Below are 13,194 nucleotides of genomic sequence, written 5' to 3'. Positions count from 1 at the left end.
TGAATCCTCCTAGCCTATGCTTGTCACATGGAATTCAAATTGTACCAAATGGATTGTAAAGAGTGCTTTCTTAAATGGGGGTACATCCAAGAAGAGGTATATATTGAACAACCCAAAGGATTTGAAGATGTGAGTATGCTTGACCATGTATATGTTGGAAGATATGATGTTATTAGGGTGGCACTAATGGGGTGACAGAGATAGCTCAGTAATGATCCTGCAGAGGTAGAAATAAGGGAGCGAAGGAAGACAACTTCTGGATTAACAGAGCAAGAATTGTAGGCAAAGACAATGTCACAGGGGCAACATCGAATAGGAATTTTTTAGTAGATTGATTCATTGTCTAGGCACAACAACACAACAATGGATAAGACGATAAATCAACAACATCGACAACAACAAGAATTGAGAAGATGCCAGCAGATAGAGGAACCAATGTCTCCTTCTTCCCTGTGATTGCTGGTTTTGAACAACATGGACAAACAATCCACTAGAGAGGGATTATTTCACCCTAATTGAGTGACTTAATCAAAATAATTTTGTCAAGATTGAGTACGATGCTAGCGCAGAATTGATCTCTGGTCCTATTTTCAACCAAAAACTGTTTAATTTGAGTTTCTAAAATCAGTAAGTTGTTGTCCTCCCAAAGTGGAAATCACCAAGATATAGCAGCAACGGAGTTGGCATTGAAGAAGAGCCAGAGAAAGAACTCCAGCATAGCGACGACCCAAGGAGATTCCAAAAAAAAAGCAATGAAGATTACAACATATCAAAGATTACGCAGCATCAAAGTGATCAATCTCGAGAACTTTCCAAAAATAAATTTATCTAGCAGAGAACGTGCTAGCTGGAAATCGATAGCTCTTGGCAGAACCAGTAGAGGGACAACAGAGATGAGGCAGCAGATTGAGCTCTCAAAATCAATCAGAGTATAATCTGATTATGCTTTACAAACTGATTCACCGAGTAGAAGTAAACAAACAGAGAAAGGGATCCTTCATCTCAGAATAAGACTCCATCAGATTTCATCAAAATAACAATGGTTTCATGATGCATAATCCAAAAGGGAAAATAATTTGAATCCTGAAAATCATAGCTTTGATTCCATGTTGATTTTTAGGATTCCATAGATAATAATTTTAGGCAAAAGAGGGAAGGAAGAAGAAAGAAGAAAGAAGAGAAAGAGAGAGGAGATAATATGATACATGTCCAAGAGAAGAGGAAATTATTGTTTTGTTTTGATACCCTTCATCCTAATAAGAGTGAAGAAGAGACAAAAAAATTTAAACTAATTACATTAGTACCACCCTAATTACATCATATCTTCCAAAAATATACAAATTACATAAAGCATTGTATGGATTAAAGAAAGCTCCAAGAGCATGGTATGAAATATTGAACAAATTCTTAGAAAAAAATGGCTATAAGAGAGGAATCGTGGATAAGACTTTTGTTGATTTCTAGGGCCAACACATAAACACAAGAGATCTCAAGGGAAGGAGACAACAGAAGCTTGGCTAAATTTATCAAACCATGCATGAGGAGACTATTTCATACCATAGAGGAATTTCTTCAATTGACATACCAACTCCCCCTCAACCAGAAATCTATGTGGATGTTGCATATAAATTTCTTCCTTTATATCCCCATTGAGGAAAGCATTTTCCAATTTATGCAGCATAGGGCACAACTAGTCGAGGAGAGGCTGGTATAGAGGAAAGACCTGGAGGGGCACTTTCTAAGTAGTATGAAGAGTCTTCGAAAAAGGTTACATCCCTAGATACAAGTAACCTTTGGAGAGTAGAATTGTGGTAAATATTAACTCATCTACGTGTGATAGTATCCTAAGAAGATACACTTGACAAATTTTATATCAAGTTTGCGATGTTGTGGTGAGGTAACATGAACAAAATATGTACACCCGAAGACTTTTAAGGGAAGTGAAAAAGGATCACCATGTAGAAACAATAATGAATATGGGGATTGATGACAAGAATAGAAGAGGGTAACCTATTTATAAGAAAGCACACAGTAAGGATGACATGTGGCTAGTAAAAGTATGATACTTTCATGGTATATAATAAGTTGTGAGCTCCATCAAGAAGATGACATTTCTTTTGTTATGCTACACCATTCTATTGGGGGGTATAGACACAAGATGTCTGATGGATAATGCCATTTGCTTGATAGAAGGAGTCAATATCACTAGAGATATATTCATTGGCATTATCAAACTGAAGTACTTTTATTTTTTGACCGGATTGAGTGACTACCATAGCATGAAAGGATTTAAATATTGATGATATTTCATAGCACTCTTTAAAAAGAAATAGCCATGTGGTATGAATAGAAGCATCAACGAAGGTAATAAAGTACTTAATTCGAGAAATATTTGAGACACTCAAGGCTCCCATACATCTGAGTGAATCAACGAAAAGGGAGCAACACCTTTAGGTTCAAGCCAAGGAGAGTAAGTGATCCTCTAGTATTTGCTCAATTGACACACTTCACAATTTAAATTTGACAAATTTTTAAAAGTAGGAAACAAAAGATGAAGTGATTTGGAGGATGAATGTCCAAATCGACTGTGCCATAGACTTGCCTTGGTGTGCTTGGTTGAGACGACATTGATTGGATGCATGTCCAGGTAGTAGAGCCCCCCTTGTTAACGACCTCCACCAATCACTTGCCTCGTTGTAAGATCCTAAAACACACAGGAAGTGGCTGAGAAGGTGATGGAGCCACTAAAATGACGAATAAGCTTACTAATAGATACAAGGTTCAAGGGAAAAGTAGGAACAAGAAGGATATCTTTGAGCAGAAGTGATGGCATAACAGAAGTAGATCCTTTCCTGAGAACCTTAGTCTGGGATCCATCAACTATGGTAACAAATTTATCTAAGAGACAAGGAGAGACAGAGTGGAGTAGACTTTTGTTACATGTCACAGGAGTCAATTATCTAGGATAAAGAGGAGAAAGTGGTAGAGAGCATACCTAAAGCGGTGGTGGTAGCAGTAGTAGAGGAGGAACTTGGAGGATAGACCATCAAAGTTTTCATTTTTTGGAATAAGCCATACTCATCATCGGTAAGGGTCTTCTTTTCTGTTGGTGGGGCAGACTTATCTTCCTTTGTCCGACTTACTAATGCTTGATTGGACTTGGGCCATTTTGGCATGTTGTGGATTTTCCAACACCGATCAATAGTGTGGCTAAATGTCCCACAATGGGTGCATTCATTGCCTTCTATTTAGAAGGAACCATTCCTTCCAACTCTTCCTCGTCCTCCACTATAATTTCTTCCATGGCCTAGACCACGGTTGGTTGATGTTTCCCTATTACCAGAGTACATAGTGGATGATACTTCAGTGGGAGAAGGGGAAGAGGACTCTGGAATGCAGAGTAATGTGTCACATACATCATCAAAGGTGGGAATAGCAAAGGTGCTCAATTTTAGCAACCTCGAGATACAACTTAATATTTGCTAAACAAATGGCCATGGCCAAGGCTTCCTTATGCTTGTCTTGGACAAAGACATCAATGGAGTTAGGTTGAGGTAGCTTCCATTCTTGAAGAAGGCCTCCAAAATGAGCCAAATACTCATGAACATTTTCTCCTTGTTTAGTATTAAACATACTTTAGAGAATGTCATATGGCCTTTGTAAGTTGTCAGAGTTAGCGTACAACTTAGCACATGTTTTCCAAATTTTCTTAGCTATGTCTAGATGGACAACAATGTTGGAGACAAGTTCTTCCATGTTATTAATGAACAAATTAATTACCAAAGTGTCATTCTTTAACCACTTGGTGTAGGCAATATCTTCCTCATCAATGGGTGGCCCAAGTTTGGTGAGGTGGCCTAGTAGGTCGTTTGTGATAGGAAATCATGAAACCAATTTAGACCAATTCAAGTAATTGGATATCCCTTGCAAGGGTATGGTGGTAATCTTCAGAATATTGGTCTTACTTCCAATATGTTCTTCAACCATGGGAGTAAAACTTTTAAAGGATGAAGAAAGAAGGTAAGTTTCAAGCCTCACCAAACAAAATAAAACAACCAAATAGGAGTCAACTTGAACCAACTCCACTCAAGGGAGAATCCAAGCCCAAACTTCCAATTGCAACTTGAAATCAATTATTGACTTTAGTCAATTAATCATGAACTTAATGAAGAAACTCTTGGCTAGCCATAAAAATGCCTTAAAAGTGATAAACAAATTATCCACCAAATCATGATCTTTTAGAAGATCTTTCATAAAATCAATCACTTCCAAAATATAAATAAGGTAATTTTCCCTTGTATCATAGCACCATTTGCCAAAAAAATCAGTATTTCCTTGTTGTAATACTCAAGGATATGAAATTAAATTCTTGTAATCTTTCCAAAAACCAACAAATCTCACAAAATTCGTGGCTGGACAAAGGAGCTTCTAAAAGAGGAAGTTTCCTTCCTTGAATGGAGCCAAACTTAATAGTCAAAAAACAACTTTCTTGCCTTTTTTTTCTTGAAATCATTGGGCAAGTAAATCTCCTATGATCCACAACGTGGGAGGGAGATAAAGGAGCAAGAAAACTAATGGCTTGACTAGTGGTTTTGAATCAAAGAACTAAATAATCTTGGTTCTTCAAAAACTGCTCTTCAAAGGAGCATTGAGGGAGGAAGAATTATCATGCCTTTCCGCAAAACTTTTTAAAACCAAAAAATATCAAACTGGGATCATAACAAGTATGAGAGAATGGATTTTAAATAGACAAAGGTTGCATGCACTAACAGTAGCTTTCCATGCAAAAAAAAATAAAAATAAATTCAACGTAAATGATTTCAACCAAAAAGCTTGCAAACTGACTAAAAAAGTCCAGCTTTTACAAGTTTCTTCCAAACCAAGAGATATGAATCTCAATATTCTCATAGGATGAAGAGGATAAACACTAAACTATCTTCGAAAGATAAAAAACAGCAATCAAGAAGCCATCAATAGATAATAATAATGAGAACAAGAATTTTATCCCAACAAACTTCAATTTTGCTTCACAAGTAGCCTTGCATGAGTAGTTTTTATCATAGAAACTTTAGAGTATCATCTTGATGTAGGGATCCAAAATTCATTACTCTGATACTATGTTGAATTCAAGACCCCATGATTAAATTCTCAAGCAAAGTAATAGAGGGAGAGAAGAAGAGAAAAAAAGGAGGAGAAAAAGAACTGGGGTACAAAAGGAAGAAAGAGAGAAAAAGGAGAGAACCTTTAGGCTAAGAGAGCTTGGACAAATTTGGACAAGGGAAGAGAGATTTGATTGAAACCCTTCAACCAAGGCCCTTATTTATACTTTTTTTCCATTACATATTTAGGGCAACTCCTCAATCAATTAGGATTCATAATTACATCAATCAAGGAAGATAAATTACATCAATCAATTACATTAATCATGGAAGATTACCAAATCTTCCACCTCATGTGATGACACCTCATGAAGATTCCACCTCATGTGATGTCTCATCATGACGCCTTGTGTGGGCATGGTGGGTTTGGTCCCACCTTCTAACAATAAGAGAAGAAAAATCACTCCTAGCCTTATGATTAACCTCTTAGCACCAATTAAAATAGTCATAGTCTGAAACACACTGCTCAATTTCAAAGGCAGAAAAATAGCCTAATTTTAAGGTACAACAAAGAGACTACTCACAATTTTAAGGGTAGATCAAACAAAAAACACCTCTTCAATTAAGAATAAAAAGATTTGACTCGAGTTGGATGTTGGACACACTCCTATACTTTTTAGGTATTGGGTCTATAGCTATTGCTCTGAAGTGATTTAAACAAAAATAAATTGAAGAAAGTACTTCAAGGAAATAAGGGTGTGAATAAAAAGATAGCTCACATACTTCAAAAGGAAGGAGGTGCACAATGCAGCTCTTCATACTTCCTAGTAAGAAGGAGGTGCTTTTAGACCAATAGATGGATAAAAAGTTACCACGTTTTACACAAGAGGGAGATAAAAAAAATAATTCCTCTATGAATATGATGATCAAGGAAACCTTTAAAAACCCAATAAGAAAGTTTTGAGATGGAACAAAATAATGGCAATTACTTTTTAACACAACTTGACCAATTTGAAAAGAAAATATGTAAGAGCTAATTTATGGAATGAGAGAGGTTTTAAGACTCTAAGATTTAGAACTTAGAATGATAAAACAAGAATTTCTAATTCAAAATTTTCAGACTTTGTTAAAAAAGAAAACTAAAATCATAATGGGAAAGATTTCTCTTAAGGAAACTAATGTAATGTGAGATCAAACAAAATAATTTTTTAAGGAAGGAAACATCTCAAGTTGGAAAAATCTTGACTAGATTTTGAAAACAAATGGGAAAGTTAACCAACATTAGCAACTCAAAAAGTGAATAAAAAAAATCGATCTTTGCATGTAATAGCCTACTAGAATGACTTTCGATTCTTCTAATGTAGAGATCTCTCTCTATAAAGATCAGATTGAGAAACAATTTACCAGGATAGAAAGTAGACTCACATAGCATTTTTTTGAGATATAATTCTTAATATATATCCTCAGTAATGTTGGTACAAACCGTTCAGTAATTTGAGGCTTTAAGGTGCTACACAAAACTTTTCTTATGTGTGATATTTGCTGCTTTAGATGTCGATTTCTCTTTCTAGAAAATTTTGATTTTAACGTTTCTTTTTGAATTGGAAACTAGACTCAAAGATATTTCCAAAGGTATATAATTTTATATAATAAAGATATGTTAAGAGAGTAAAACATCTAATGAGAAATAGGAATTTGGAAAGAAAAACTTGGAAAAACGAGAAACTACTCTTTTTTGTTTTTGTTTTTCTTCTTCTTCATCCTCCCTTTCTTCTCCATATTCTTCTCATTTTCCATCTCATATCTTTTCCAATTATGATACCATATTGATTTCTAGGGCCAACAAATAGATACAAGAGATATCAGGGGAAGGAGAGAACAGAGGAACTCTTGATTTTTGGAGAGAGGAGAGAATAAACCAAGGGAGAGAAGGAAGAGGAAAAGAGAGAGAGAGGTGTATGGACAAATTTGAGCCAAGAGGAAGAGGCTTGAATTATCTACCCCATGCCTTGAGGTTTTATTTAGAGTTCTGGAAAGGTGTTTATAATGATTATAATGCCATAGGGCCACATGCTTCAAAAGGAAGAAGACATAAGAGGAAATACTCCAACCTGCATAATTATAACTCTATGCCATGTCTATGGAAGTTCTCATAGTTTACTAGCCATGCTATTGATGTGAAATTTTGTTTACATCGGCTTTTATACCTCGCAAGCGTACGAATTGTTCATGTAATCTAGCGGGAAGCGATGGTCATATCCACAGAGAGGGCTGAATTTTATGTATTCTTCAGTCAACTAGCCTAACCAAATATGATGAATTAATCTGAACTAAACACTAATTATATCCTAAATTATCAAACAATAATCTAATTAACTACTTGCACAACAGGAAACGTCAACTTTGGATTTTACCGTGATTCGTACCTCTCTCGAGCGCCACGTAACCACGAATCCGGATTCTCAATCCTTGCGCCTAGCCCCTCTCGGGCGCCTGAAGTTAATGACAGAGATCATATTACAATAGAATGCAAAGAATCAATTTTCTATTGTGATGATGCTAAAATTATCAACTCTGGATTTTATCGTGATTTGTGCCTCTCTCGAGCGCCACGTAATCACGAATCTGATTTCTCAATCCTTGCGTCTAGCCCCTCTTGGGCGCATAGAGTGAAAGACAGAAATCGGATTAAAATACCAAAATCTAACCTAAATTACAATCCTACCCTAACTAGCTAATTTAATCAAATATCTGGAAAAAAAATATTCGATAATAATTAATTCTCAAATCAAATTTAATAAACATTCAAAACCTAAGTTCAAACTATAGGAAAATTAAATTACAAAATGACGGATTACTCCCCTTCTCCTTCCTCTCGCTCGGGTAGCACAGCTTGTTCTCACGGGTGCAGCAATTTTCAGAAATTGATGGCTTCGGGTTGCAAGAGCGAGTGGCCGGAGATAGAGACGATGCTGGCAAAAAAGGACAGAAGCCCACGGATGGAGGTGGTGCGGCGGATGACGGAATGGAGCCGAAGTCCTCTAACCGGCTCTCTCGAGTCTCGGTCGGAGTCGGAATAACTTCGGAAATGGTTGAAAATGGGTAATCGACGCCGGAGGATGGTCGGAATGCGGAATCGGCACCAGAGGAGCCCTCTATGGTCACCTCTCAGCCTGGCAAGCAGAAACTGGCAGTGTCAAACTCGCCACGACGGAGACTCTCTCGAGTTCTCCTCGGGTTTGTTCTCGGTTGCCGGACGACGGTGGACGACGGTGGTGCGGCGAACAATGGCTGGAAATCCTCTCGGGTCTCCCTTCTTTCGGTCGGCAGCCTCCCCTGTTTTGGTCGACGATCTCCCCTTTTCAATACGATTTGCCCTATAAAAAATCACCTCCCCCACTAATGGCATTTCTGTAAATATCTTCTTCTCCACACAAAATTCTCCTCAAATTCCATAATTAAATCCATAAAAATTATTTCAGGAAGAAATAAACCCTGAAAACAATGAAATATCATTCAGGAGAGAAAAATATGCAATATAAGCAGTGATTAATGCCAAATTCAATAAATGCACTTTTCAAGTGAAAACCGATAAATAACCACTTATAACACAATTATAAGGGTTATTCAATTATAATTAACCTAGTTCTCATGTCAGAATCTGGCATCTATCACACCCCCAAACCTAAGTCTTTGCTAGTCCCTAGCAAAACAACAACAAAACCAAAATTAAGCCTTGGAAAACAAAATGCCACTTTCGTAGGGAACACAATTGCATTTAGCGCATGCAACAAGCCGTTAAACCCTTACTTTACAGTAGTGGATGAGTTGTGTCTCATGAGGGTTTGCATGGAATTTACCCACAAAATTCATCTAAATCAACAATATAAAAAGAAAACTGAAGAAAATTTACTCCTCATTAGCATATGACTAACACTTAGTATCGTAAAATATCTGAAAATCATTTGAAACCCTGCTCAATTTGAAAACCTGTGTAAAATATAGCACATTATCAATCCAAATACACTCATTGTTACTCCACCTGAACCAATGTGACCCATAAGCAATTACTTCAACAGAACAAAGAGGCAACAAATAACAATAAAATCCTGGTCACATCACAATTAAGAGAAAATAGTAGAGTAAGCATGTTGTCTGACAATCTCACAAAAGAAGTATACAAATTTCAATTTTGACTTGCAACTTCTTTCAACTTACAATTCATCATCAAAGTTAAGGAAACTCATTGCTTCCAGATTTAAACCCATTTTTCGCTATTACCAACGCATTTTTGCTATTACCAACGTAATTTTTGTTTCACTGAATACTTTTGGTATTACCACCATTTTGTATTCGTCTTCACTGCACATGCACTTATTTTTTGTAATCGACTATTCCAGTGCATGTCCCTTGGTTTGCCCAGGCTGTTTCTGAGGTTATCTGTCTTTTGCAAGTAAGAGCATTTCCATTTGCATTTATACCTTACAACAAGGAATTTCCCTGAGATATATATATAAAAAAAAAGATCAAATAGGCATACAAGATTATTTAGACTAACATAGATCAACACTAGATTTACATGTTCTCTTTTGCAACTAAGTTCCAAGTCTAATGCAATAGTAAGTTATCTCACAGAATTCTCATGGATCACAACAAATGATATCAGATTTCTAATAGGCATATTCTACACAGTTTTACAAAAAAAAATTGAAACACATTTGAGCAACTTATTTTAACTCTACTAAAGTTAACCACATACTAAGAGGAGTAATTTGAAAACCACGAACAAAAATCAAAAGAAAATCATTGCTAAGACATAAAAGAGCTGTTCCACATCCCCTCTCCCCCCCCCCCCCCCCCCCCCCCCCCAAACCTAAACCTGACATTGCCCTCAATGGGGAAAGTTAAAACACCAACAAACCAACTAACAATCATTAAAATATCTGATTATACTCCAGTTGACTCACAACTTAGCTAGTTATACTCCAGCAGAGTAAGGGTTAAGCTCCCTCAAGGCTCCTAAATCCATAGGTGGGACCATATGTGTTTGGTCATCAACAATAATACCGAAAAGTCATAAAGACCCCCAGGAATGATACATAGTCTCCCTCGAAGAAGGTTTACTCGTATCAACCGTACCTGTAGGTAATCATCCGTAGATGAAACCGCTATCCCACATCACACTTTGGAGAAATCTCCGTGTGACTGGCCACTGAGGGCTGCAAGAATCATGCGCTGAACACAAGTCCTTGAGTTACTCACCATAAGGATTTCATTCAATACTTCAAGATCGAACTGGTCAATCCAAGAACAGTTGTTTGAGTACAGACTTCTCAAACTAGGGACCAAAAGTCTGGTCATCGACTACTGGAACCATTTATGCTCTCAGTCGGCAAGAGAGTACCCCGAGTCCATGATGGGGCCGGCATCGGTGGGGGACCTCCAATCAATCAAGACCAGAGTACGCCAAAGGTTATCCCAATAAGAATGAATAAACCAAAAATAAAACTGTAATGTACAAAGGGATAGAAACATTGGGATTGCCCACAATGTGCTAAGTTTATAGTCGTAAGCAAGACTCTGACATAGTCAAGATGAAAGGACAGGTTCCTCCAAGAAAATCACCATCACCTCCTCCGGTGTGGGGAGATTCTCAAGATATGGTTTGAGCCTCTGACCGTTAACTTTGAAGATCGACTCGTCTCTGTGATTGCGGATCTCAATAGCGCCATGAGGAAACACCTGTGTAACCTCAAATGGACTGGACCACCTGGATCTTAGCTTCCCTGGAAACAAATGCAATCGTGAGTTATAAAGTAAAACATTCTGCCCAACAGTAAAAGACTTGCGAAAATTAGATTTATCATGTAAAAGCTTTGTTCGCTCCTTATACAGTTTGGCATTCTCATAAGCATCATGACGTATCTCCTCCAACTCATTCAATTGCAATTTCCTCTCCTCACCCCTTGAGTCAAATCAAAATTCAAAGCCTTAATGGCCCAATAAGCTCTATGCTCAAGCTCAACAGGTAGATGACATGCTTTGCCGAACACTAGGCGAAATGGAGACATCCCAATAGGAGTATTATAAGCGGTTCGATAGGCCCATGAAACATCGTCCAATCGAGTGGACCAATCTTTCCTATCAAAGCGAACCCAAGTCTGCTGAATCAATGGCTGTTGAGTGGGCGCGGAGCTTGGGGTTGAGTAAACCCTGGAGGACCCCCAACCTGTGGGTCCTTGGACCATGAGAAATTTGGGTGCCTAGCCCAACCCGGATTATATGTTTCCGAAAAAGGATTGTTCCAGTTTGGTCTATGAAAATTCTGGACTGCATTCAAGTCCTCAATGAGCTCTAGGTAGGATGAACTAGATGGACACATTTGTGTGGGATGAGATGAACTAGAGCATATGGCACAAATAGTAGATGGGTTAGGAACAGTTGAACTCTTGGACACCATAAGGGCATCAATTTTTCTAGTCAACCCCTCAATCTTGGCCATGAGCATGGGTGTTTCACTAACCTCATAGAGACCCCCTCTTTTGGCTTCGTGGGACCTCCTGTCAACATTAAATGACGAACCCCATTTCTGAGATTGATCACTCAACATTTCAAAGAAGTCCCACGCCTCACTAGCACTCTTACCCATCAAACTCCCACCACTCGTTGCATCTACCATGGATCTGACCTGGGGTGTAAGACCTTGATAAAAGTATTGCACTAAATGCCATTTCTCAAACCCATGATGCGGACACCTACGGATCAAATCCTTCCATTTCTCCCAAGCCTCATAAAAGTGTTCACCCTCCTGCTGCATAAAGTTGGAGATTTCTCTCCTGAGGGCTGTAGTTCTCTGAATGGGAAAGTACTTGGACAAAAATTTTGTGACTAATGTGTCCCATGAAGTAATGCTGCCCGCCTCCAAGGAATTAAGCCAAGACTTGACCTTATCCTTAAGTGAAAATGGAAAAAGTCTTTACCGAATAGAGTCATCTGAGAAATTCTGGAATTTGAAAGTTGCGCAAATATCTACAAATTCTTTGATGTGGTAATAAGGGTCCTCCTTCTCCAACCCATAGAATGTAGGGAGGAGTTGGATCACACCCGGTTTCAACTCATAACTGGCGGCAGTAGTGGGCGGCAATATAATGCCAGAAGGTGATGTGAAGTGGGATGGGATAAAATAATCCCTCAGGGTTCTATGGTCACTGGCTGCAAGTAACTGTAATGGTTCACCCTGATTGGCCATGGTAGCTCCTAACTTGACTTCTGGTGTTTTCCTACAAATATGTTATACCTCTTCAACAAAGGGAGCTAATGGTTCACCTAGGGAGCGGCGACCGTGCATAAAAACACAAAAAGAAACAAAACTAACTATCAAAATTATGCTAACAAACTAACTACTGAAAATACGAACTAACTAGAAGAAATAAAAATAACTCCATAAAAAATCATCAAGATAAAATTATTAAAGAAAAAAAAAAAATCTAACCTATGACCATGGAGAACAAATAAATACACTTAACATGTGCCTCCCCGGCAACGATGCCAAAAACTTGATGTGAGACGACGCCGACGAAGAAGGATAGAAACCCACGGATGGAGGTGGTGCGGCGGACAACGGAATGGAGCCGAAGTCCCATGACCAGCTCTCTCGAGTCTCAGTCAGAGTCGGAATAGCTTCAGAAATGGTCGAAAATGGGTAATTGACGCTAGAGGATGGTCGGAATGCGGAATCGGTGCCGGAGGAGCCCTCTCGGGTCACCTCTCGGCCTGGCGAGTAGAAACTGGCAGTGTTGAACTCGCCACGACGGAGACTCTCTCGAGCTCTCCTCGGGTCTATTCTCGGTTGCCGGACGACGGTGGATGATGGAGGTGCGGCGAACGACGGCTGGAAATCCTCTCGGGTCTCCCTTCTTTCGGTGGGCGGCCTCCCCTGTTTCGATAGAAGGTCTCCCCTGTTTAAGTCGACGGTCTCCCCTTTTCAATAAGATTTGCCCTAAAAAAATATCACCTCCCCAACTAATGGCATTTCTGTAAATATCTTCTTCTCCACACAAAATTCTTCTGAAATTCCGTAATTAAATCCATAAAA

The 13,194-nt window shown here is 38.4% G+C and overlaps 1 non-coding gene across 1 annotated transcript; it reads left to right on the top strand.

Annotated features, from left to right (window-relative positions):
* Positions 1-11,836: 11,836 nt before the first annotated feature.
* Positions 11,837-11,943, top strand: LOC137935607 (small nucleolar RNA R71). The gene has a single exon (XR_011109307.1). It is a non-coding gene; the product is annotated as a small nucleolar RNA R71 (small nucleolar RNA).
* Positions 11,944-13,194: the final 1,251 nt, after the last annotated feature.

This window comes from Aristolochia californica, unplaced genomic scaffold, assembly GCF_029961685.1.
Source record: "Aristolochia californica isolate CCGP_79_NKW_82.1479 unplaced genomic scaffold, dmAriCali1.0.hap1 SCAF_6, whole genome shotgun sequence".
Classification (NCBI taxonomy): Eukaryota; Viridiplantae; Streptophyta; class Magnoliopsida; order Piperales; family Aristolochiaceae; genus Aristolochia; species Aristolochia californica.
The sequence above is the reverse complement of the archived record's forward strand: the minus strand, read 5'-3'. Positions and strand labels throughout refer to the sequence as shown.